This window comes from Orycteropus afer, unplaced genomic scaffold, assembly GCF_000298275.1.
Source record: "Orycteropus afer afer isolate SDZICR_OR568_19922 unplaced genomic scaffold, OryAfe1.0 scaffold00920, whole genome shotgun sequence".
In the NCBI taxonomy this organism is placed as follows: Eukaryota; Metazoa; Chordata; class Mammalia; order Tubulidentata; family Orycteropodidae; genus Orycteropus; species Orycteropus afer.
This window is the reverse complement of record NW_006922507.1, coordinates 268,619-293,585: the sequence shown is the minus strand read 5'-3', so window position 1 is coordinate 293,585 and position 24,967 is coordinate 268,619. Positions and strand designations below refer to the sequence as shown.

The window sequence follows — 24,967 nt, the reverse complement described above, 5'->3', positions numbered from 1 at the left end:
ATGAGTTGGCATCAGCTCGATTGGAGTGAGTTTGGTTTCATTTTTGGATGTTTTTGTTGATGATATGTGCCGTGGAGTCAGACCCGACTCATAGCAAGCCCTCCTTGGGTTTCCAAGGCGGTATCACTATGAAAGTAGATTGCCCCATTTTCCTTCCTGAGGAGTGGCTGGTGGGTTTGAACTGCCAGCCTTCTGGTTAGCAGTCATATGTCTCAGGCACTATGCTACCAGAGCTCATTTTTGGATGATCCCTTGTAAATTAAATTTTGTATATGATATGTGGTATGGGTCAAAGCACTTTTTTTTTCTTCATATGGATTCCCAATTTTCCCAGCACCATTTGTTGAAAAGGCTATTTATTCTTTCAGCACTGAATTGCCTTTGCAGCTTTGTAAAAAGTTAGTAGATCATGTCTTGTATGCGTATTGTGTGTGTGTGTGTGTGTGTGTGTAGATCTGTTTCCCAATTCTCCCTTATGTTGCACTGACCTCCATGTTTAAGCTTTTGTTCTTCCTACCTTATCTTACTGTGTTACTGTAGCTTTATAAATCTTGAAGTCAGGTAGTGTAAGTTCTTCATTTTTTAGGTCCTTTGAATTTTCATATGCATTTTAGAATATGCTTGTCAATCTCTGTAAAATATTTTACTCTTATTTTATATTTATTTATAAATAAATGTAGAAATGACTGACATTTTAAAGTATTGAATTTTCTGATACAATAACAGATACAATAACATTTTATCTTTCTCAATTTGTTTACATATTTTTGAAAATTATTTTAGTGATTTTACTTTTCAGTGTATAGGTCTTACATGGTTTTCTCATATCAATCCCTAAAAATTTCATATTTATCTCTAGATCTTTCATGTTTTTGATATTTTATATGGTATCTTAAAATGTCATTTCTGGTGGTTGTTAAATTAACTTTTAGATATTGATCTTGCATTTAACAACTTGTTAAATAAACATGACCGATCCGTTAGTCGTTTTGTAGCTTCCATAAGGTTTTCTAAATAGAAAATCATTTCACATGCAAACAACAATAGTTTGTGCTTCTTTTCCAGTTGGGTACCTTTTGTATCTTTTTCTTACCTTATTGCACTTGCAGGAAATTCCAGCATAATGTTAAATGGGAGTGGTTTCCCATTTAACATTATTTTCCCTTATCTTTGGAATGCATTTAGTCTACGTTAACTGTATGTTTTTCATAGTTGTTCATTATTAGATCGAGGGAGTTCCTACCCATTGCTAGTATGCTAAGAGTTTTTATTAGAATTGATTTTGAGTTTTGTCATTTAATTTCATTTTTAATCACCAAGTACGGTGAATAACATTGATTGGATTTCAGTGTTTAAACAACCTTGAATTCCTAGATTAACATCACTTTCATCAAGATACAATTTCCTTTTCTTGTAATGTTGTATTTTATTTCCTAATTTTTTTTTTTTGGTATATGTGTTCATCAGGGACATTGTTATGCAGTCATTTATTTATTGTTTGGTAATATTATTGGTTTTGTGTTGGTATCAAAATAATACTAGCTAGTAGAATGATTTGGGATTTATTTATTCCTTTTTTATTTTCTGGAATAGTTTCTTCTTTATGTGTTTAGTAGATTTTACCAGTGAAAGTACCTGGTCTTGGAGTTTTCTATTACGCAGGTTTTAAGTGAAAATCCATTGTAATATGTTTGTTCCCATATAACAATTTATACATACATCTATCAATATTCATATATATATATATATAGAGAGAGAGAGAGAGAGAGAGAGAGAGAGCGCTCTGGTAGCATAGTGCCTAAGGCACTTGACTGCTAACCAGAAGGCTGGTGGTTCAAACCCACCAGCCACTCCTCAGAAGGAAGATTGGGCAATCTACTTCCGTAGTGATACTGCCTCGGAAACCCAAGGAGGGGTCGCTATGAGTCGGGTCCGACTCAACGGCACATAACAACAACAACAAATATATATATACATATATACACACACACACATATATAATTTTCTGGAGTGAATTTTGATTGAATTATTCAAGAAAATTATCCATTTTACTTAAATGTTCAAATGTTTTGGTCTTATGTTGTTTATAATGATTTATTATTATTCTTTCAATATCTGTAGAACCTATGATCATATCACCACTCTATTCTCTGATATTGGTTATTTGTGTTTTTTCTCTTTCTTTTCTTGTTGGAGATTTTATTCATCTTCTAAAAATAGCTTTTCAGTCCATTGAGTTTTCTCTACTGTTTTTATGTATTCTACTTCATTGATTTATGCTTTAGTAATTATTATTTCTTTATTTATTCTTATTTTGAGTTTACTTTTTTTTTCAGTAGTTTGTTGAGGTGAGATTTGAAATACACAAAACAAAACTCACCTTTCAAATACCAGCAGTGTCACCCATAGTTGACAGGTTTCAGCAGAGCTTCTATATTAAGACAGACTAGGAAAGAGGACCTGGTTATAACCTCTGAAAAAATTAACAAGTGAAAATCTCATGAATTGAAGTAGAACATTGTCTGATATACTGCCAGAAGATAAGCCCCTCAAGTTGAATGGCACTCCGAAGACAAGTGGGAAAAAATTCCTCCTCAAAGTAGAGTCGACCCTAATCACATGGATGGAATAAAGCTTTCTGGACCTTCATTTGCTGATATGACATGACTCAAAATCAGAAAAAAACAGCTGAAAACATCCATTATTAATGAAAACATGGAATGTATAAAATATGAATCTAGGAAAACTGGAAGTCATTCAAAATTAAATAGAATACATAAAGATTGATATCCTAGACATTAGTGAACTGAAATGGACTGGTATTGTCCATTTTGAATCAGACAAACCTATGGTCTACTATGCTGGGAATGACAAATTAAAGAGGAATGTTGCTGAATTCAAGGTCAAAAAGAATATTTCAAGATCTATCCTGAATAACAATGGTGTCAGTGATAGATTAATTTGCACCCACCTACAAGGAAGATCAGTCAATATGGTTGTTATTCAAATTTGCCTACCAAACACTAATGCCAATATGAATAAATTGAAGATTTTTACCAAATTCTAAAGTCTGAGATTGATGAAACATGAAATCAAGATGAATTGATAATTATTGGTGATTGGAATATGAAAGTTAGATAAAGGATTCAAAGCTGGAAAATATGATCTGGTGATAGAATCAATGCTGGAGATTGCATGATAGAATTTTGCAAGACCAATGCCTTATTCATTGCAAATAACTTCTTTCAAGAGCATAAAATGTAACTATACACATGGAGCTCATCAGATGGAATGCACAGGAATAAAATTGACCACTTCTGTCGAAGGAGACTATAGAGAAGCTCAATATCATCAGGCAGAACAAGGCTAGGGGCTGACTGTTGAATAGACCATCAATTTCCCAGATGCACGTTAAAGCTGAAGTGGAAGAAAATTAAAACAAGCTCATGAGAGCCAAAGTATGACTTTGAATTTATCTCACCTGAATTTAGAGACCATCTCAAGGATTGATTTGATGCATTGAATACTAATGACTGAAGATCGATGAGTTGTGGGATAACATCAAGGGTATCATGCATGAAGAAAGAAAAATGTCATTGAAAAGACAGGAAAGAAAGCAAAGGCAACAATAGATGTCAGAGAGACTCTGAAACTTGCTCTTCAATGTGGAGTGGCTAAAGCAAATGAAAGAAACGATGAAATAAAAAAGCTGAACAGAGGATTTCAAAGGCCAGTCAATAAAACAAAGTATTGTATTGTAATGATTTGTGCAAAGACCTGGAGCTAGAAACTACAAGTTACCAACATGCTTGTTGTTGTTGTTGTTATGTGCCGTCGAGTCAGCCCCGACTCATAGCGACCCCTCCTTGGGTTTCCAAGGCAGTATCACTACGGAAGTAGGATTGCCCAACCTTCCTTCCGAGGAGTGGCTGGTGGGTTTGAACCGCCAGCCTTCTGGTTAGCAGTCAAGTGCTTTAGCCACTATGCTACCAGAGCTCCTACAACATGCTTAGCATTTCTAAACCTGAAAGAACTCAAGAAAAAAAAGTTTTAAATGTTAATAATAAGTTGCAGTATTAAAGGATTCTGTGAGGAAGTGTTGAATAATGCAGCAAGCATCAAAAGAAGATGGAAGGAGTACAAAGTTCAATTACTTCAGGAGGTAGCACATAATCAAGAATCAGAGATATCAAGGAAGAAGTCCAAGCTGCACTAAAGGCGTTGGTGAAAAATAAGGCTCCAAGAATTGACAGAATACCAATTGAAATGTTTCAGCAAATGGATGTAATGCTGGAAGTGCTCATTCATCTATGCCAAGAGATTAGGAAGACAGTTACTTGGCCAACCATTTGGAAGAGATCTATATTTGTACCCATTCTAAAGAAAGGTGATCCAATGGAATGTGTAAATTATTGAATAATATCTTTAATATCACACACAAATAAAATTTTCTGGAAGATAATTTAAAAAATGGTTGTGGCAGTACCTTGACAGGAACTACCACTTCAACTGGGATTCCGAAGAGGACATGAAACGAAAGATATTTCTGATTCAGATGGATCTTGGCTGAAAGCAGAGATTACCAGAGAGATGCTTACATGTTTTTTTTTTTTTTTTATTGACAATGCATAGGCATTCAACTGCGTTGATCATAAAAATTATGAAAACTTTATTAAGAATGAGATTCCAGAATACTTAATTGTGCTCATAATTGTGGAACCTGTACATAGACCAAGAGACAGTCATTCAAACAGGACAAGGGGATACTGTGTGGTTGAAAATCAGGAAAAGTATGTGTCAGGGTTGCATCCTTTCACTACTCTTATTCAATCTGTATGTTGAACAAATAATATGAGAAGCTGGACTATATGAAGAAGAATGTGGCATCGAGATTGGAGGAAGACTTATTTAACAACCTGACATATTAAAAAATACAATTTTGCTTCTTGTAAGCATATAGAACTTGAAGCACTTGCTGGTGATGATCTAAGGCTACAGCCCTCTATATAGATTACACCTCATCATAAAAGAATACAAATCCTCACAGCTGGATCAATAAACAACATCATGAGAAATGGATTAAATATTGAAGTTGTTAAGTATTTCATTTTATTCGGATCCACAGTCTACAATCATGGGAGCAAATGACTTATCTAGTTGTTAGGTGCCATTGAGTCAGCTCTGACTCACAGCGATCCTATGTACAACAGAATAAAAAGCTGCTGGGTCCTGTGCCATCCTCAATATCCTTGCTATACCTGAGGCCATCTTTGCAGCCACTGTGTCAGTCCATCTTGTTGAGAGCCTTCCCCTTTTTTGGTGACCCTCCACGTTACCAAGCATGATAACTTTCTCCAGGGAATGGTCCCTTCTGACAATGTGACCAAAGTAGGTGAGACAAAGTCAGACCATTCTCGCTTCCATGAAGCATTCCAGCTACACTTCTTCCAGGAATGATTTGTCTGTTATTCTGGCATTCCATGGTAATTTCAGTTTTCTTCGCCAACACCACAACTCAAAAGTATTAAGTTTTCTTTGGTCTTCCTTATTCATTGTTCAGCTTTCACATGCACATGAGGCAATTGAAAATAACATGGCTTGGGATAGGTGCACCTTAGTCTTGAAAGAGATACCTTTGCTCTTCAACACATTAAAGAGATCATTTGCAGCAGAATTGCCCAATGCAGTATGCCATCTGATGTCTTGGCTGCTGCTTCCATTTGTGTTGATTGTGGAACCAAGGAACATGAAATCATTGACAACTTCAATCTTTTCTCGGTTTATCGTGATGCTGCTTATTGGTCCAGTTGTAAGGATTTTTGTTTTCTTTATGTTGAAGTGTAATCCATAATGCAGGCTTAGTCTTTAATCTTCACCAGTAAGTGCTTCAAGCCATCTTCACTTTCAGGAAGCAAAGTTGTGTCATCTGCACATCACAGGTTGTTAATGAGTTTTTCTCCAATCCTGATGTCATGCTCTTTTTCATATAGTCCAGCTTCTCAGATTATATGTTCAGCATATAGGTTGAATAAGTATGGTGAAAGGATACAACTCTGTCACACCCCCTTCCTGATTTTAAACTATGTATGCAGTTTCCCCTTGTTCTATTCAAATGACACCCTCCTGGTCTATGTACAGGTTCCTCATGCACACAATTAAGGGTTCTAGAATTACCATTCTTCTTAATGTTATCCATCATTTGTTTTGATCCACACAGTCAAATGCTTTTGCATAGTCAATGAAACACAAGTAAACATCTTTCCGGTATTCTTTGCTTTCAGCCAAGATTCATCTGAAGTCACCAATGATATCCTCTCATTCCATGTCCTCTTTTGAATCCAGCTTGCATTTCTGAAAGTTCCCCATCAATATACTGCTGCAACCATTTTTGGCTTATCTTCAGCAAAATTTTACTTTCATGTGACATTAACGATATCGTTCTGGTTACCTGGTGCCACTCTGACAGGAATATACCACAAATGGGATGACCTTAACAAACAAGAGTTTATTCTTAAAATTCAGAGGCTTTAATTCCAAGTTCAAAGTGCCAGGCTTTAGGGGCTGGATTTAAGCCCCTCAACCTTGGGCTTCAGCTCTGCCTCTTGCTCCCAGCCCACTGGAGCTAGAGGCTTTTCTTCACTCAGATAGCTACTGACTGCTGAGACTGACAAGCCCAAGGTTGAAAAGTAAAAAGGCACAGTTCCAATGTTACCAAATCACATGGCAAGCCATTAATTCATGTCCATGGAAAGTCCCAAGGTCGGCAGAACTTGACAGGCTGCTGCACAATGACAAGGCTACATGCAGGGTACAAGCATACCATAAACTAGAGACCATTCCCAAAGTTGTTTCTTATATATGGGAATACCCAAATCAGCTACTCAGCTGCTCCAGTAGATTCCACCATAGAGTTAATCTCCATGGGGAATATCTACAGTCAGCTGCCCAGCTGCTGAACCAGGCCTAGCCAAGTTGACACACAACCTTAACAGATATTGTTTGGTAATTTCCACATTTTGTTGGATCACCTTTCCTTGGAATGGTTTCAAATATGGATCTCATCCAGTCAGTTAGCCAGGTAGCTGTATTCCAAATTTCTTGGCATAGATGAATAAGTGTCTCCAATGCAGCATGCATTTGTTGAAACATCTCAGTGAGTATTCTGTCAATTCCTGGAGACTTATTTCTTGCCAATTCCTTCAGCACAGTTTTGATGTCTTCCTTCAATACCATTGGTTCTTGATCATATGCTACTTTCTGAAATAGATAAACATCCACCAATTCTTTTTTGTACAGTGATTCTGTGTATGCCTTTCATCTTTCTTTGATGTTTCCTGCAAGATTCAATGTTTTGCCCGTAGAATATTTCAATATTGCAACTCAAGGCTTAAATTTTTTCTTCAGTTCTGTCAGCTTGAGAAATGCTGAGTGTGTTCTTCGCTTTGGTTTTCTAACTCCAGGTCTTTGCACATTTCATCATAATAATCGACTTTGTCTTTTCCAGCATCTCTTTGAAATCTTCTGTTCAGATCTCTTATCTTGTCATTTCTTGCATTTGAAACAGCTACTCTTCATTCAAGGGTAAGTTTCAAAGTCTCTTCTGATATCCATTTTGGTCTTTTCTTCCTTTTCTGTCTTTTTAATAACATTTTGTTTTCTTCATGATGTTCTTGATGTCATCCCATAATTTGACTGTTTTTTGGTCACTGGTGTTCAATGCGTCAAATGTATTCTTCAGATGGTTTCTAAATTCAGGTGGAATATAATCGAGGTCAAAATTTGGCTCTTATAGGTTTGTTTTAATTTTCTTCAGCTTCAACTTGAACTTGCATATGAGGAATCAATGGTCTGTTCCACAGTCAGTTCCTGGCCTTGTTTGGGCTGAAGATATTGAGCTTCTCCATTGCCTCTTTCCACAGATGTAGTTGATCTGATTCCTGTGTATTCCATCTGGTGAGGTCCATGTGTATAGCCACTGTTTATGTTGCTGAAAATCAGTGTATGCAATGAATAAATTGTTGGTCTTGCAAAATTCTATCATATGATCTCCGGCCTCATTTCTATCACCAAGGCCGTATTTTTAAACTACCAGTGATTCTCATTGTTTCCAACTTTCACATTCCAATCACCGGTAATAATCACTACATCTTGATTGCCTGTTTGGTGAATATCAGACTGCAGAAGTTGGTAAAAATCTTCAATTTCCTTGTCTTTGACTTTGGCAGTCGATGCATAATAATAATAGTAGAATTTGAATTATAGTAGAATTAACTGGTCTTTCTTGTAGGCGAAGGCATATTATCCTATCACTGACAGCATTGTACTTTGGGGTAGATCATGAAACATTTTTTGTGACGATGAATGCCACACCATTCCTCTCCCTTTTGCCATTCCTGGCATAGGAGATCATATAGTTGATTCAAGATGGCCAAAACCAGTCAATTTCAGCTCACTAATGCCTAAGATATTGATGTTTATGTGTTCCATTTCATTTTTGACAACTTCCCATTTTCCTAGATTCATACTTTGTATATTCCATATTTCGATTATTAATGGGTGTTGGCAGTTGTTTCTTCCCATTTTGAGTTGTGTCATATTAGCAAATGGAGGTCCCAGAAACTTTACTCCATCTGTGTTACTAAGGTCAACTCTACTCTGAGGAGGCAACTCTTCCCCAGTCATATTTTGAGTGCTTTTCAACCTGAGGGGCTTATTTTCTGGCACTACATGAGACAACGTTTCAGGGTTATTCATGAAGTTTTCCAGTAATATATGAGACAGTGTTCCACTGCTATTCATAAGGTTTTCACTGACCAATTCTTCAAGAAATGGATGGCTCCTTCTGTCTTTTGAGTCTGTCTTAGTCTGGAAGCTCCATTGAAACCTGCCCACTATGGGTCACCCTGCTGGTATTTGAAATAAAAGTAGCATGGCGTCTAGCATCACAGCAACATGCAGGCCACCATAGTATGACAAACTGACAGATGAGTGGTGGAAAGAGCTCTAGTGGTATAGTGGGTAAGGTATTTGGCTGCTAACTGGAAGGTTGGCAGTTCAAACCTACCAGCTGCTCTGTGGGAGGCAGATGAGGCAATCTACATCCATAAAGATTTACAGCCTTGGAAATCCAATGGGGATTGCTATTATTTTTTTAAAAAAAGACTTATAGCAGTTGTCAAATCTGCTATAAAAGACTTCTTTAAAGTGATTAAAAGCCAAGATGTTACTTTGAGTATGAATGTGTTCCTGACCCAACCCATCATCTTTTTAATCACCTCCTATGTGTGTGAAAGCTGGACAATATATAAGGAAGACTGAAGAAAAAAATGATGCTTTTGTATTTTGGTGGTGGTGAAGAGTGTAGAATGAACCATGGACTGAGAAAATAACAAACATCTGTCTTGGAGCATGTGCAGGCAGAATGCTCCTTAGAAGAAAGGATGGGGAGACTTTGTCTCATGTATTTTGGACAAGTTATTAGAAGGGACAGTCCCTGTAGAAGGATATTATGCTTGGTAAAGTAGGGGGAAAAAGGGGAAGATCCTCAGTGAGAATGACTGATACAATGGCTACCCTAATGGACTGAAACATAGCAACAGTTATGAGGATGGTGTAGGACCTGGCAGTGTTTCATTCTGTTGTACATAGGAGTGAGCCCTGTTTCATTCTGTTGTACATAGGGCTGTTATGAGTCAGAACCAACTTGATGGCACCAAACAAAAACAACAACAACAAGGTGAGTTATGAAGTCATTGATTTGAGACTCCCACCAGCACTCCTTGGAAGGAAGATTGGGCAATCTACTTCCACAGAGATACCCAAGGAGGGGTCACTATGAGTCAATTGCCTCGATGGCAGTGAGTTTTTTTTTTTTTTTTTAAATGCAGGTATTTAATGCAAAATTTCTCTCTGCATATTTAGTTGTATCCTGGAGATATCTAAATATTGTGTTTTAAGTTTTATTTAGTCCAAAATAAATTCTAATTTCCCCTTTCACTACTTTTTGACCAATGGTTATTTAAAGGGCCATTATTTAGTTTCCAAATATTTTGTAATTCCCAAATTTTTGTTCAAAATGACTTGATTGGCAAATATAAACAAATATACATCCTGGTTTTTCAAGAGCAATTAAATGTCAAATAATAATGTCAAATAATAATAATGTAAAATAATTTTGCTTATATATATATTCTAATTATATGTGTGTGTGTATATATATATATATATATATATATGCTGGAATGTCATTAACAATTGTGTAAATTGAGGCATGTGAAACTTATATTTTCCAACTCAACCCTCAATCATAAGTAAAAATGTGAAATCTTTTTGATCCATCCTACTTAAGAGTCGTTGCATCACTATGCATTGCATAATGATATTTGGTGTATTGTGTTGTTGACCATGGTCAATTTAGGTGAAAACAATGTCTTACTCTAATAAAAGTGAGGTGATTGGAAATGAGTAATTTAAATCCCCTATAAATTTTGAATCTGCCCATTCTCCATTATCAGATACACTCACTGGGCTCTTCCAGGACAACATTTTTTTGTTGTTATTGTTATTGGACAATTTTTCTTGGTTTAGCTTCCAGGATTCTGTTTATCTTCTGGTAACCATCAACAGCTTGCTTCTCCTCTTCAGGGTTTTTAACTCACCTCCAGTGTAACACTTATTAATCATGAAAACAAAAGTCCATTCCTTTTTTTTTTTTTTAAATATATAAGTAATGGACATCAAAATCTATTGTGAAAAAGCTAAAAGTAATTGCTTTTTGTTTTTTCAAAATAGATTTTTATGTGCATTATTTATAACTACTAGCTAAATTAAAAAATATGTTTCCTTTTCCTGGAGGGCAAAGACAATTCTCCAAGTTTCACAGGAAATGACTGCTAATACTTTTATCTCTCAATGCAGCAAAAAAAAGTAAAAGAAAACAGCTTGATTTTCATAACTAAGCAAGATTAATATTCATATCTAGGTACTTTTTTGCCTGATATAAAAAGATTTCTCAAAAAGAGGGAAATCACTACCAGGCCAAACTAATGAAATGAGGATATCTATGAAATGTGCCTCAATGACTACACTGTATGTTTAATTTCATATATAAAAGTTTATATTCATAGTTGAAGAAAACATTTTGTTTCAGAAGCCTTGAGCATGAATTTTAGGTAACAAAATCTTTAATTCAAATATGCATTTGTTTTTATAAGTCCAAATATACTTCTATTATTTTGCCAATGTAGATATTTTGAGAAATATAATTTAATCTTCTGTAATTCCCAACTTTTTCTTCAAAATTACTTGATTGGCAAATATATTCCAATTAGAAAGATTTAACTAATCAAAAAATTCTTATTTTCTTGTATGAATACTGGAACTCTTAAGATAAAAATGTCAATAAATATTATATTCCAAGTTGTATATGTGTAATGGAAAAAGCTGACTTACTTTAAAGAATATATTAATGTCATCAATAATTACTTTGGAATGCCCACTTCATTATCATTCACTATATAGAGGCACTTTAGTTTCCTTTTACATTTGCCCTGTGGAAGTATGCCAATGTGCAGGACTCGCTCAATATATATTCCTTGCCTTTTAAGGAAATTGGGTGATCTTAAATTCATAATGTAAGCCATATTCCAAGCTTTCCAAGATACTCATTAATCTGTCAACATTTATCTTCCTTTCTTTGGGAATCCAAGATTTCAAGCCAGAAGAGCTTGCTGAAAGGGGGCTAACATGCACATTGGAAGGGAAGAACCATGTCTTCTTCAAAGCAGGCTTTAGCCTAAGCATTAGTGCATTACTGAATATGAAATGCACATTCCTGAATATCATACATCTCCCAAGATTATCTTTGGGAATTTATGACTATGATTATTTTTTTGATCTCTTGACAAGCAAATAAACTACAAGTATTCCCTATGATTTATTTGTTTTTTATCTATATACCTACTGTTATTTGTTAACAAAGAAAATGCATGAGGATGTGCACACACACATATGAGTGAAAGGAAATCAGATATTTCATCAAGCAAGAAAATCTTGCATTTTCAGTTTAAGAAATATATATTTTTCTTTTATTATGTGTTATGTCACAAGGAAGAATCATTTGACTCTTGCCACTTAACAAATAACAGTTACCTCTAAAAGAGTGATTCATAAGTCAGTAATGATGCCAGCAGTTAATAATCAGGCATAGGACTTTGTTAAATGGAATCCTAAAACACAATTTTAAATTGTGAGGTAACATTCTTAGAAATCATAAAAAAGTGACTTCTTAAAATTTATTTTTCAAAGTACTTCAGACCATTTAATTAATGCCATTCTCTTTTCCTACATATGAGAAAATTCTCCTTAGATTTACATACATACACAAATAGATGTATTTTCTGCAATTTTCTTTTTTTCAAATTAGTGTTCCACTACATGACCACATTGCGATTTATTTGTAAAATGTTACATTTATTGTTGAAGAGTCACACAGTTTTCAAGTTTTCCTAGTGCTAATAATGTGCTGATATACATTCCTAGAGCTCACATTTTGGCAAAATCTTTTGACCTTTTAATATATATTGATTCATATTCCTAAATGCATTAATTGATTCATATTTCCAAATTCCCCTTATAAACAAATTGTGTTGTCACCAGCAGTAAATGAGATTGTCCTTTTTCACAAGCCCTTCTCAAATTTTAATGATTGTTGATAATAATTTAAACATATTTTAACTAACTTCTATTTTAAAAAACATGAGATTAAATATTTTGCATGCTTATTTTTATTGCTTATTTATTATTCTATATTTTAAAATGAACTAATAACATCTTTGTGCATTTTCTACACTGGGATGTTCATCTACTTCTTATAGACTTATAGATATTAATTATAAAGATACAGACTTTAATCTCTTAAATTTTATGCCGTTTTTTCTAGTCAATTATTTGGTTATTAACCTTTCATTTATGTGAAGTCTGTCATGATCTTCAGTTCTTTCAGCTTGAGAAATGCCTAGTGTGTTCTTCCCTTTTGATTTTCTAACTCCAGGTCTTTGCATATTTCATTATAATAATTGACTTTGTCTTCTTGAGCTGCTCTTTGAAATCTGTTAACTCTTTTTTTTTTAATGCATTTTATTATTTAACAAATTCCCTTAATTTCTGCTTATCTTGAAATATCCTAATTTCAGCATCACATTTGAGGGACAATTTTGCTGGGTACATAATTCTTGGTTGGAAATTTTTCTCGTTCAGTGTTTTATATATACCATCCCACTGTCTTCTTGCCTGCATGGTTTCTGTTGAGAAATCCAAGCTTACTCTTATTGGTTGCCCCTTGTAGGTAACTGTTCATTTTTCCCATGCTGCTCTCATGATTCTTTCTTTGTCTTTGTTTTTGGTGAGTTTGATGATGATATGTCTTGGTGTTTTTCTTTTGGAGTCTATCCTGTTTGGGGTTCATTGAAAATTCCTGAATGGATATATTCTCATCTTTCATCATATCAGGGAAGTTCTCCTCCAACAAATCTTGGACAATTTTCTCAGTGGTTTTATTTTTCTCTTCCTGTTCTCAAATTCCAATGACATGTAGGTTATTTCTTTTGATGGTATCCCAAATGAACCTTAGGCTTTCTTCATTTTTTTAAATCTGTTTTCTGATCAATCTCTTTCCAAAGAAGTATTCAGGTATTTGTCTTCAATCTCATTAATTCTATCTTCCATTGCATCAATTCTACTCCTTTGCCCTTTCAATGTGTTATCTATTTCTGACATTTTAGTATCAATCTTCTGGATTTCTATCTGTAGATTTAGAATCATTTCTAATTTTTCATTTATTTTGTCATTTTACTTTGTATTTTCTTCCAAAATTCTTCTAGGGTTTTGTCTGTGTTTTCCTTGGTCTGTCTCTCAATCCTTTGAAGATACCTAAATATAATTCTTTTGAATTCCTTATCAGAGAGTTCCAGTGCTGCATCTTCCTCAGGGATGTGTTTTGGGTCTGTATCCTGGTCCCTTGTTTCCCCTGCTTTATCTTGCTTCTCTGTGTGGACTGTGATGCTCTGTTGTCTCCGAGGCATTGTGACATTTTTGTGTTTATACTTAATTGGTGATTTTATGCTGGAGTGACTTGCCCACAATTTTCAATTTTTTGTTTTGTTTCTATGTTATCTATACAGGCAGGGTACTGTGCTGTGCTCCTCTGTTCACTAGTTGACAGCACTTATACACTCACCACCCGTCTGCTTTTCTTTGTCAGCCTCTTGTATGTCCTTGCCAACCCTGGCAAACAGAGCCTGTTCTTAGGTTCCTGGAATCTGAATGAGAATGCTATCATTTTAAAATTCAAAATGGCTGCCAGTTGTAAACATTCAAAATGGCTGCACCCTCAGTCACTTTAAATACCCAAATGGCCACTTCTTGTAAACATCAAAATGGCTGTATCCTTGGTCACTTTATATATCCAAAATGGTTGCCACGTGTAAACAATCAAAATGGCTGTACCCTCTGGACAGCAGAAAGTCCACAGCTCAGATTGTCTCCCTCCTAGCTGTTTCCCTTCCTAGTCATAGGCCACCAAAGCAGTTGTCCCTGCAGCCACTGGTGACCAGGACTGATCTTTAGGTCAATTCTCAAGTCCCAACACCACTTGGAAACATTCAGGCTGTTGGCCTTGTCAGGGTAGCTGACAGTCCACAGCTCTGATTGTCTCTGTACTTAACTGTTTTTGTTCAGGTTTTTCCACTAGTTGGTGCCTAATCCACTTCTGTATAGTTCTTTTCAAAGCTCAGGGTTCCAGGATTATCTTCTGTCTCTCTGTCAATTGTTTTTTCTTTTCTTTGTTGAAAAGGGTCTGTGTTACTTGTCTGCCTATTCCTCCATCTTACTGGAAGTCCTCCTGTTCAACTCTTTTATCTTGTCATTCCTTCCATTTGTTTCAGTTACTCTCCATTCAAGAGCAAGTTTCAGAGTCTCTTCTGACATCCATTATGGTCTCTTATTCCTTTCTGTCTTTTCAATGATGAACATTTTTTTACGTAACCCATCATATTTTCTTTTAGATTTTTAATGTTTCAATTTTTTTAATTAATATTTTCAATTGATCTACAATTTAATTTTGTGTTAGTGTAAGATACTAAAAACCAGAAAAAGAATCAAATCCATTACCATGGAGTTGATTCTGACTCATAGTGACCCTCTTTGGGTTTCCAAGACTATAAATCTTTACAGAAGTAGATTGCCTCATCTCCATCCCATGAAGCAACTGGTGGGTTTGAACCACTGACCTTCTGGTTAGCAGCCAAATGCCTTACCCACTATGCCACCAGAGCTTCTTCCTTATTATTAAATAAAAGATAAAAATTTCAGTTCCTATCACACACACACACACACACACACGTGTGTGTGTGTGTGTGTATCATGGGAGTGAAATTTTTATCTTTTATTTAATAATTTACCCATTTTTGTAATTGAAAATACTGCATTTAAAATATTCTAAGCTCTATTTTTGAGCTTTACATTTTGCTTTATAGATCCATATATTTTATTATATATTCCTTTCCATAGACCTTTCCTGGCATTGTACTTTGTTTTAAACAATTAAATACTGATAAAAAAGATCCTTTCAAATGTATTATATTATTGGATAAGGACACAGCTTTTTTATTGAGGGCTCACATGGGGTAAAGAAATTTTAATTAAACATTCAGATAAATAACATTAGCAGAAAATAAGCCTGAAAATTTAGACTAATTGCCCCTTTGGTGCAGAGGTTAAGTCCTCAGCTGCTAACTGAAAGGTCAGGGAAAAGATGTGGCAGTCTGCTCCCATAAAGATTTATAACCTTGGAAACCCCTTGGGGTAGTTCTATTCTGTTTCATAGGGTTGCTCAACAACAGTGGGTTTTTTGTTTGTTTATTTCACTAAGCCTCTAACCACAGACACATTATTACCTTTAAAAAATTTCAAATCAGTACTATGGTTTTCCCCACTTCTGTCACTCTGTCTCTCACTCTCTCTTTCATTGCTCTCACAAGACTTTCTCATTTGTGGGCCCCAAAGATGAACTCTGATAAGCTATATTGCCTTGGTGTCTTCTCTTGTCACTTTGACACTGATTGACCCTATCTAGCTCAGGGAAGTAGTAATACACTGCTTTAGTCTTAGTTTTTCACTGCTTCTTTTGTGACAAAAGAAAACAATTATGACCCTGTTGATAAAAAAACTGAACTAGTATCTGTGTGGGCAGAGTACAAAAACTACAGGGAAATGTGTGTAGCTCAGTATCAGGTTTTTCCTCCTTCCTTAGTGTCTTGTGCTTAAATACATCGATTTTACTCTCCAGTACATGTCACCATTTTGTTTATCATGCTCATGCTCATTGCATTCAAAGGAATATTTATAAATGATTCTTCAAGAAATTTCATCTGGAGGAGTGAATAAAGGAACGTGATAAAAATGGATTTTTGCTTCAAAACAATAAACTCAAATAAATGCAAACTACATACTAAAAAGCATAAATTGTAGTTATGTTATCTACTTATGAAAATGATAGTTTTGTGGATTAATAGTTCATTTTCTGGGAGTTTTGATGCTAATAGATTTGCTTATTGCAAAATATGCTAAGACAATTAAGGGTGATTTAAAAATAATGACTCATCATTTTAATACTGAGTTCTCATTTTATTAGAACTATTTTTGTTGATCAGTTGCCAGAATTAGAAGTCTCAGAGTAGAATAAGCTTGCTTATACTAACACACTGCCGTCAATTCAGATCTGACTCATAGCGACCCTTCCTTGGGTTTCTGAGGCAGTATCACTACAGAAGTAGATTACCCCATCTTACTCGCTGTCAAACTAATTCCAACTCATGGTGACCCCATGTGTGTGACAGTGGAACTATGCTCCATTGAGTTTTCAATGGCTGATTTTTCAGAAGTAGATCACCAGGCGGTTTTTCTGAAGTGCCTCTGGGTGGACTCCAACTTCCAAACTTCTGGTTAGCACCCAAAAGTGCATTAATTGTTTGTACTACTCAGGGATGGAATCAATTTAGGGAGTCAGAATGGCTCAAGGAAAGAGGCACAATATATAAGCAATATCATCATAGGTTCAGGAAAGTTCGGACTGTCTTCTCAACTTTCCTGGTCCCCTCACTTTCCCTGTGTCTGAGGTCTCTCACAATCCTTATAATCTGCTTGCTGAATCTATTTTACCCCAAATTTCAAAATACTCTGTGTAGAAGAATTTAACGATCCTCTTATTCAGCTGATGATCATCATCTTTTGCTGCTAGGAAGTCCTTTCTTTGCCTTAGCCAGAAACACAATTGCCTTTCCATACTCTACTTCCTTGGTGAGTGACTGCTTTTTTGAAATTCAATTCTTTACTAACTAGATGATTGATTCTTCAGTGACTTTCCTCACAGTAAATAGAATTGTTGCCAGGATCCTGTTCGCCATGCTGGTCCTCATTGACTGAGTTGCCTCATCTTTGCTGAGGGTAGGTAAAATTTCCAACTCTTCTTTTCCTCTCATTTACAAAAATACACACACACCATGAAATATCTATTTAACTCAAACTTTAATTCTGCACTTCCCCTCCAGTGATATATATGAATTTAAATTGCTTTCTTTATTTGTCATAGAAGGATAGATCTAAATTCTCCTTTTCAGAATTATTCTTTGTATGTAATTTAAATTCCCTCGATATTCTTTAATTAAGTTGGGTTGAACAGTGTGCAAAATGGAAGAAATGTAAAACCCTATTCCCACCTATACACAATGAAGAATATATTAAATTTCAGGAAAAAATGATGACTATACTTAAGAACTGTTGGTAATAATTGAAAAGAGAATAATATATTTTGAAAAAAAAAGTGGAAACAGTGTGACCAAACAAAGATATCCTTGCCATCTAAATTAAAGAGTGTATGATAAAATCCTTAAAAGCTAAAAATATTAATGGTATTTAATTCTATTCCAAAGCAGGATACATAATAAAACCAAAATCAAACTCACTGCCATCAAGTAAGTTCCGACCCATAGAGACCCTGTGGTGCAGTAAATTACTTAGTGTGGCTTTTCTACCCATAAGCCTTTGTAAACTCCAAGATGGGATTTTCTATGAGCAACTGAGGAGCTCCTGATTGCTGAAGTTGTCCACCTGGAGTATTTCTGTTGGGAGTGGCACAAAACAATGTTCTGGGAGGTGCCCACTCTCTCTCAGGTACTTAGAGTTCTGATGCTATGATTGGCTAGTTTGACCACCCTGCCGGGCTCAAAAGGAGGCCTCCTAGAGGCAGAACTCTCTCTGACTGCTGGTGGAGGAAGACGTGCTGCTAAAAGAGACACATGCCCCTGAAAGAGACACGTGCTGCTGAGAAAGAAATGCAAGAGACATGTATTGCTGAATGAGACACCGAGGGACCAGCACTGCTGGGAAAGAGACCTTGAGAGACTGTTGGCTGAGGGATGGTGGACTGGGAGAGAGACTGAACGTTCTTCCTGAACTTGAGTTGTAGCCTGGTGCTTCCCTAATAAACCCTGTAATCTGTGAGTTCTGTGTGGCCACTGCAGCGAATTATCGAACCCAGGAGAGAGGTGGTGGGTGCTTTGGGAGGAACGGTTGGTGAAAGGGCTGGAGGGAGGCAGCATGTCTGGCCTCGCAGTAATAGGCCTTGGGTTACTGCTGGTAATCCTGTCTTCCTCTTGTGGGATTAGAGGAGGTCAGAACATGTGGCCTCCTTGCCGTTTTTTGCAGACCCCTACTGGTTTTCCGAGGAGGTAAATCTTTACAGAAGTAGATTGCCCCTTCTTCCTTCTGCAGAGTGGCTGATGGGTTTGAACTGCTAGCCTTGTAGTTAGCAGTCAAATGCCTTAGGTACTGTGCCACCAGAGCTCCTTGGATACAGAATAGTCCTCATTTAATTGGCATTTTTCTTCAGTAAGTTGGTTCTTCAGTGATTTAGGACCCTGACATCTACATATTCATTTCATTTGTTTCTAAGATGTCTTTTTTCTGGTAAAAATATACATAATTCACATTAAGGACTTAATATCACATCATTTTATTTACACATTTTGATTTCTCCACTATTAGATACAGTATTATCTATGTGTTAGCTAAATATTTAATCTATTTTGGTGTGTATGTTGCAAAATCTTTTTCTTTTTGTGGTTGTGTGCCATTTAATTGATTCTGATTCATAGTGACCCTGTATGACAGAGTAGAATTGCCTCATAGGGTTTCCTTGGCTGTAATCTTTATGGAAACATATCTCCCTTCTTTTTCTGTAGGTTTGAACCACTGAGCAGCCACACATTTTAACCATTGAGCCATCAGACTCCTTAAAGGCTTTTTACTAAAGCTAATTAATATTAGAAATTCTAGCTTATAATATATCGATAGTCTCTGACTTAGTACCTTTTGAAGTTACCGGGAACTATACTTATAACTGTCTGTTGTTTTTTTCATGTATGTATGTTGTTGTTGTTGTTGTTATGTGCCGTTTTCATTAGTAATATGTGCTACATACAATATTGCAGCTTGTAATTTGCTGATGTTGTCATTCTCAGGTGTTCTCTTGTAGATGTTCAATGTTCAATGACTTAGAAAGATACTTATAATCAAAGACAATAATAATAAAAACTAAAAAAAAAATGAGATCTTTAACTTAATGTCAGAAGTGACTTATGAAGTTGTTGGAATGGAACACCATCCAAGTTGGGTACCACATGTAGTAGTAGTTTTCTTCATCTCCTGCATTCTTCAGTAGAAAATATGAAAGTAAGGACATGTCAGTAGCTACCCCATTGTGAAAAATATCTTTGGCATACAGTAGGTGAATCTTTATTTCTATCTCTATCTCTATTGGTATATTTTACTTTTCTTTACTATTTTTTTCTATAGCACCTATCACCTTCTAATATAGTGTATACTTTATTTATTTATTATGTGTGTGTTTATTTTCAGCTTCCCATGCTATAATGAAATCTCCATGTGGAGAAAGATCTATTTCTTTATCTATCTGTGTATATACACATACACATTTCTAAAGGCTTCCAGATTTGGATGTGCCTTGGAGCAAGGCAAAATTAAGGAAATCATTTAAACTGTTTATGTTGCTTTTCTACACAAATATTTATTTTGTCATAAAGATATGCTAGAAATATTAAAACTTTCAGAACAACTAAGAATGGGAGAGAAAACATTGTATAAATTGGAACAAAATGCCACTCAAAACAGTAAAAGAAATCAGACTGGGGGAATTACATAAATGAATCATGTTGGGAAAAAATGATGGGTGATAGAGAAATGCAGGCTATTGGTTTGTAGGAAGAAATGTGTGTTTAAGAAAAAAAGATTATGATGGTAATGCATTAGGCATACTCAATATGTTGGCATGATAATATTCACAATCTCACTACATTTGACATTCCTATGATTAATCTTGGTTAAAAAAATGGGGCTCAAAGAAGTTACTTTTAAAAAAATACTCTTTCTAACTCTACAGTATCTAACTATAATAGTAACCATATGAAGATGAGTGAAAAATTAAAGAAGCAGTTTGTATGGATAGTATTTAATAAAAGAGAACGGCTTGGGTCTCAGGTAACTTTCTTCATAAGGATCTCTCTCTCTCCAGAGGTTTGCAACCCAAATGAAACTATTTCTTTATTATGGACCATTCTAGATATGAAAAAGTTAGCGTCTGATTCCAATATAAAAATTGTATTCAAGGGAGTTTTATTTTTTCTGGCATTCAAAGTTGAACATTAAGAATCTATAAACCAAAAACCGAACTCACTGCCATAGATGAAGTTGGACTCATAGCGACTCCTCCTTGGGTTTCCGAGGTGGAATCTCTATGGAAATAGATTGCCCAGTCTTCCTTCTGGTGAGTGGTCAAATGCCTTAGACACTATGCCACCAGATCTCTTTAAGAATCTATAGCAGTTGTTATATTGCAACCAAAAATAAATAAAATATTATATTTTAAAAAAGAATATATAACATATATATGGTCAGATTCTGTGGTCAGAATCTTCAAAACAATAAAAATCCTGAGAGAAAGATGTGAAGTTTATTACCAAATTAGGAAAATATATTGTTTGTGGTAAAAGTTTATATTTAAGGTATTTGTATGTATTTTATGTTTCAGACATCAACATTATGTTTGGCATCTCTAAATTGCTTGTACATGTGTTAAAGTAGCCAACATAAGGACTGTATCCATTGAACTTGTTTACCTAGTGTTCAGAGTTGGATATTAGTAATAACTCTGGACATAATTGCTTCAGGTAGAGAAAAAAAAATACATGATAAATATCTATAACATAATGCATTCCCAAGTAATAAGTGCAGTCTCTCTCTGACATAAATACACATACACATATAGGAGATATTTAGCTACCTATGTATAAAATTGTACATTTCTTATTATAATCTTATACATTATATTTTGTGTTAAATACTTTTATTATCTAAGTATATATGCATATATGTAAATAATAATAGTAATAATAAACCCATTGCCATTGAGTCGATTCTGACTCGTGTGGCTCTATAGGACACAGTAGAAGTGCCTCATAGGGTTGAAAGGCTGTAAATCTTTATGGAAGCATACTACCTCATCTTTATCCTGCAGAGTGGCTGGTAGGTTTGAACAAATGATGTTTTGGTTAGTGGCTGAAAATGCTTTAACCACTGAGCAACCAGAGCTCAGTGGTTATATTTTTACATATAAAAATACATTATATTTAAATATTAACATTTGTTTGCCCTTTCTAAGTAACTTTGAAATCTGTAAATATACAATTTTCAAAACTATATAATTATCAACTATTAAGCAATATTCTAATTAAAATTTTACCTAAGTATAGAAGGAAACATATATGTACATTTCCTACTTTTTCTTTTGTTGCTGGGAATTTCAGAGCTGGATTTAATGTTTAATCAGTCATCTTAGGTGTTAACATGTTTGTTTATTATCCATCATTGATTCTAATCTGCCGAGGCAGGACATGCTTCGTCTAGGAAGGTATATCAGAGTCTCTTTGTGCATGAAATTTTAATATTCATCAAAGTATTGCATGAGTTTATAAAAAGATTGATAAAACATATTTTTATTACCTGAAAATTAAATTAATTAAATCTATAATTAAATTAATTATAGATTTTATTGATTTACCTAAAATTATTTTCAGAACAATTTTATTATATATTCTTTCCTACAATAAGCATATACTTTGCCCTTGAAAAGTTCTACTTAATTTTAAAAGAATATAATTATCCTATAAGCATGATCCAATTTAACAAATATTTATTGGACACATGTAGTGTGCTGTAGGTAGTAATGTGAATGACCTGATTTCCCCATGCTGGTAAATCTTGGTGAAAAGATAAGTATTTAAAGATATCATTTCAATGCAGAACCAAACAAGATATGTAATATGTACAGTGATGTTAAAGCAAATGGGCTCTGGCTCTTGGCTGTGCCTAGTGCAAGAATGAAGATCATTCTCAGCAACCAGACTGTCAACACTCAGAGGAGGTGGACGTCACTCTGAAGGGATGCACAGTTATTGTAAAGGGTGCAAAGGAATCTTGTGGAGGCACTTCAATCACATCAATGTGATTTCTCCTTGGAAAGAAAGGAGGCTTCATGTTGACGAATGGGGAAATGGAAAGGAATTGGCTACAGTTCGCTCTGTTTGTAGTTATATACAGAGTGTGATCAAGGGTGTTACCCTGGGATTTCATTACAAGATGAAGTCTGTGTATGTTCACTTCCCCATTGAAGTCATTATTCAGGGGAGTGGGTCTCTTGTTGAAATCCGAAACTTCTTGGGTAAAGAATACTTCTTCTGGGTTTGAATGAGGCCAGTTGTGGCTTGTTCAATATCTCAAGCCCAGAAAGATGAGTTAATTCTTAAAGGAAATGACATTGACCTTTTATCAAAGTCAACTGCCTTAATTCAGCAAGCCACGACAGTTAAAAACAAAGATATCTGAAAACTTTCAGATGGTGTCTATGTCCCTGAAAAAGGAACCATTCAACAGGCTTATGAGTAAGATCTAAGAGTTGTCCAATTACAAGAACAAGGCCAAGTGATGCTTATAAACTGAGTGATAATTTTGATGCAATAAAATCCATGTATTTATTTGGGTCTTTGGATTTTTAAAAACTATTTCATCCTAAATACTATAAAGATTTGTACTCTTCAGTAAAACGGACTATGCTTTCCAACTATTTGGCGAGTAACAATTAAGGAAAAAAAAAAAGCTAATGGACAATGGAATCAGACTAATTGAATTTGAATTCTTATCTTTGTAACTGACTAGCTGTGTGGTCTTTGGCAAGTTAATTAGCCTTTCTGTATCTATCCTTCATTAGCATAAAATGATAATAATGGTAACTATCTCATGAGGTCCTTGTCTAGATTACATAATTAATGCATGTAACATGCTTAGCCCAGAGCTAGAATTATATTGTTAACCAAATATAATTTATCACTGTGACTGGTAAAGCCTAGATTCTTGAAAAGGGTCAGAGATGATTTCTTGGACACCCCTGCAGAGATGATTCTGGCTCCTGAGGGCTGAATAAACACTTTTAAACAAAGAAAGAGGTTGTAGAGAAGCTCAGGAACAGAGAGGAGCAGTTGTTGGCAAAGACCAAAGGATGTAATGTAGTCATCTGAAAATATTAGCAGCTTTACATGGTTGAATTTTAATGTAAAGATGGGAGTGAAAGAAGGGGGGGTGCTAAAGAAATAAATAGGGATTTGATCAAGAATAAATTTGCCCCTTAAAGGAAATTTGACTTCATCTTATATGTGATGGATATAAGTCACTCTGGAGACAATATGTTAAGAGATAAGAGAAAAGGTAGGAAATAAATTAGGTTATTGAAAATAGCACTGGGCTTTATAGAGTAAATTGTTCTACAGTCATAAGGATTAATTTATAGTACTTTTTTTTTTTTTATTAGGATTTGGGTGAAGAGTTAGAGTAAATTCACTTTTCATACAGCAGTTCACATATACTTTGTCTCATGTCATTGACCAAAATTTACAATGCAGCCCTCCCACTTCCTCCCCATAGTTACCTCCTCCCAGTGTCCATCCCTTCATACTCTTCTGCACCCTGAGCTATCTCCCTGTGCATAAGAAGCCCTTCCTTCTCCCATGATTGTTCTCTATAGTACTATTTTTAAAACAATATTACTTATTTGTCTAACTTCTCGTCTGGTTTAAAATTACAGTGAGAAGAAAAAAAAAAGTACTAACCACAGGGGAACTAATTCTAATGGGAATAGCATAAACGGGAGAAGAAACTTGATGTTACCAGCAGATAATATTTCCCAGAAAAAAGTTGACTGCATGTTATATAACCAATACAATAATGTGTGCTTTTCTAGAATGTTTGAAGATGATAATTACACATATTGAGAGATAAAATTGGTAACATGGCATTTTTCCCTTTTTTATTTTTTAATAATAATAGCAGTAGTAGTAACAGTAATGGTAGATTTAGTGGTTGTAATGTCATGACTTATTTAATAAGAATTAATTGAATAAAAATAATAAAATAAAACAATTAAGATTCACTCCTCTCCCTTCGAGAAGTTTTTACACCAGGAATTATATTCCTTTCTAACTTTACGTCTTCCCTTTCATACTGATCAATATTGTATCATTATTGCTTAAAAATCTGCAATATAAATGACTTATTTTTTTCAGTAGAAAATGATGTTATTTCTCTCACATGTAATGTATGATCCTTATTAAAGTCACTGTGCGTGCAGACACTGAGGAATTGAAGATGAAATATGCAAGAAGTCCAGGTACTTTTTTCAAAAAAATTTTATTGTGGGAGGCGGGGCAAGATGGCGGACTAGGCAGAAGGATTGCACAGACCCTCTTCAACAAAGAAAAGGGAAACCAATTAACACAGACACAGA

The 24,967-nt window shown here is 35.0% G+C and overlaps 1 pseudogene; it reads left to right on the top strand.

Annotated features, from left to right (window-relative positions):
* The first annotated feature begins 22,511 nt into the window (after positions 1–22,511).
* On the top strand, positions 22,512–23,076 carry LOC103212324 (annotated as a pseudogene).
* Positions 23,077–24,967: the final 1,891 nt, after the last annotated feature.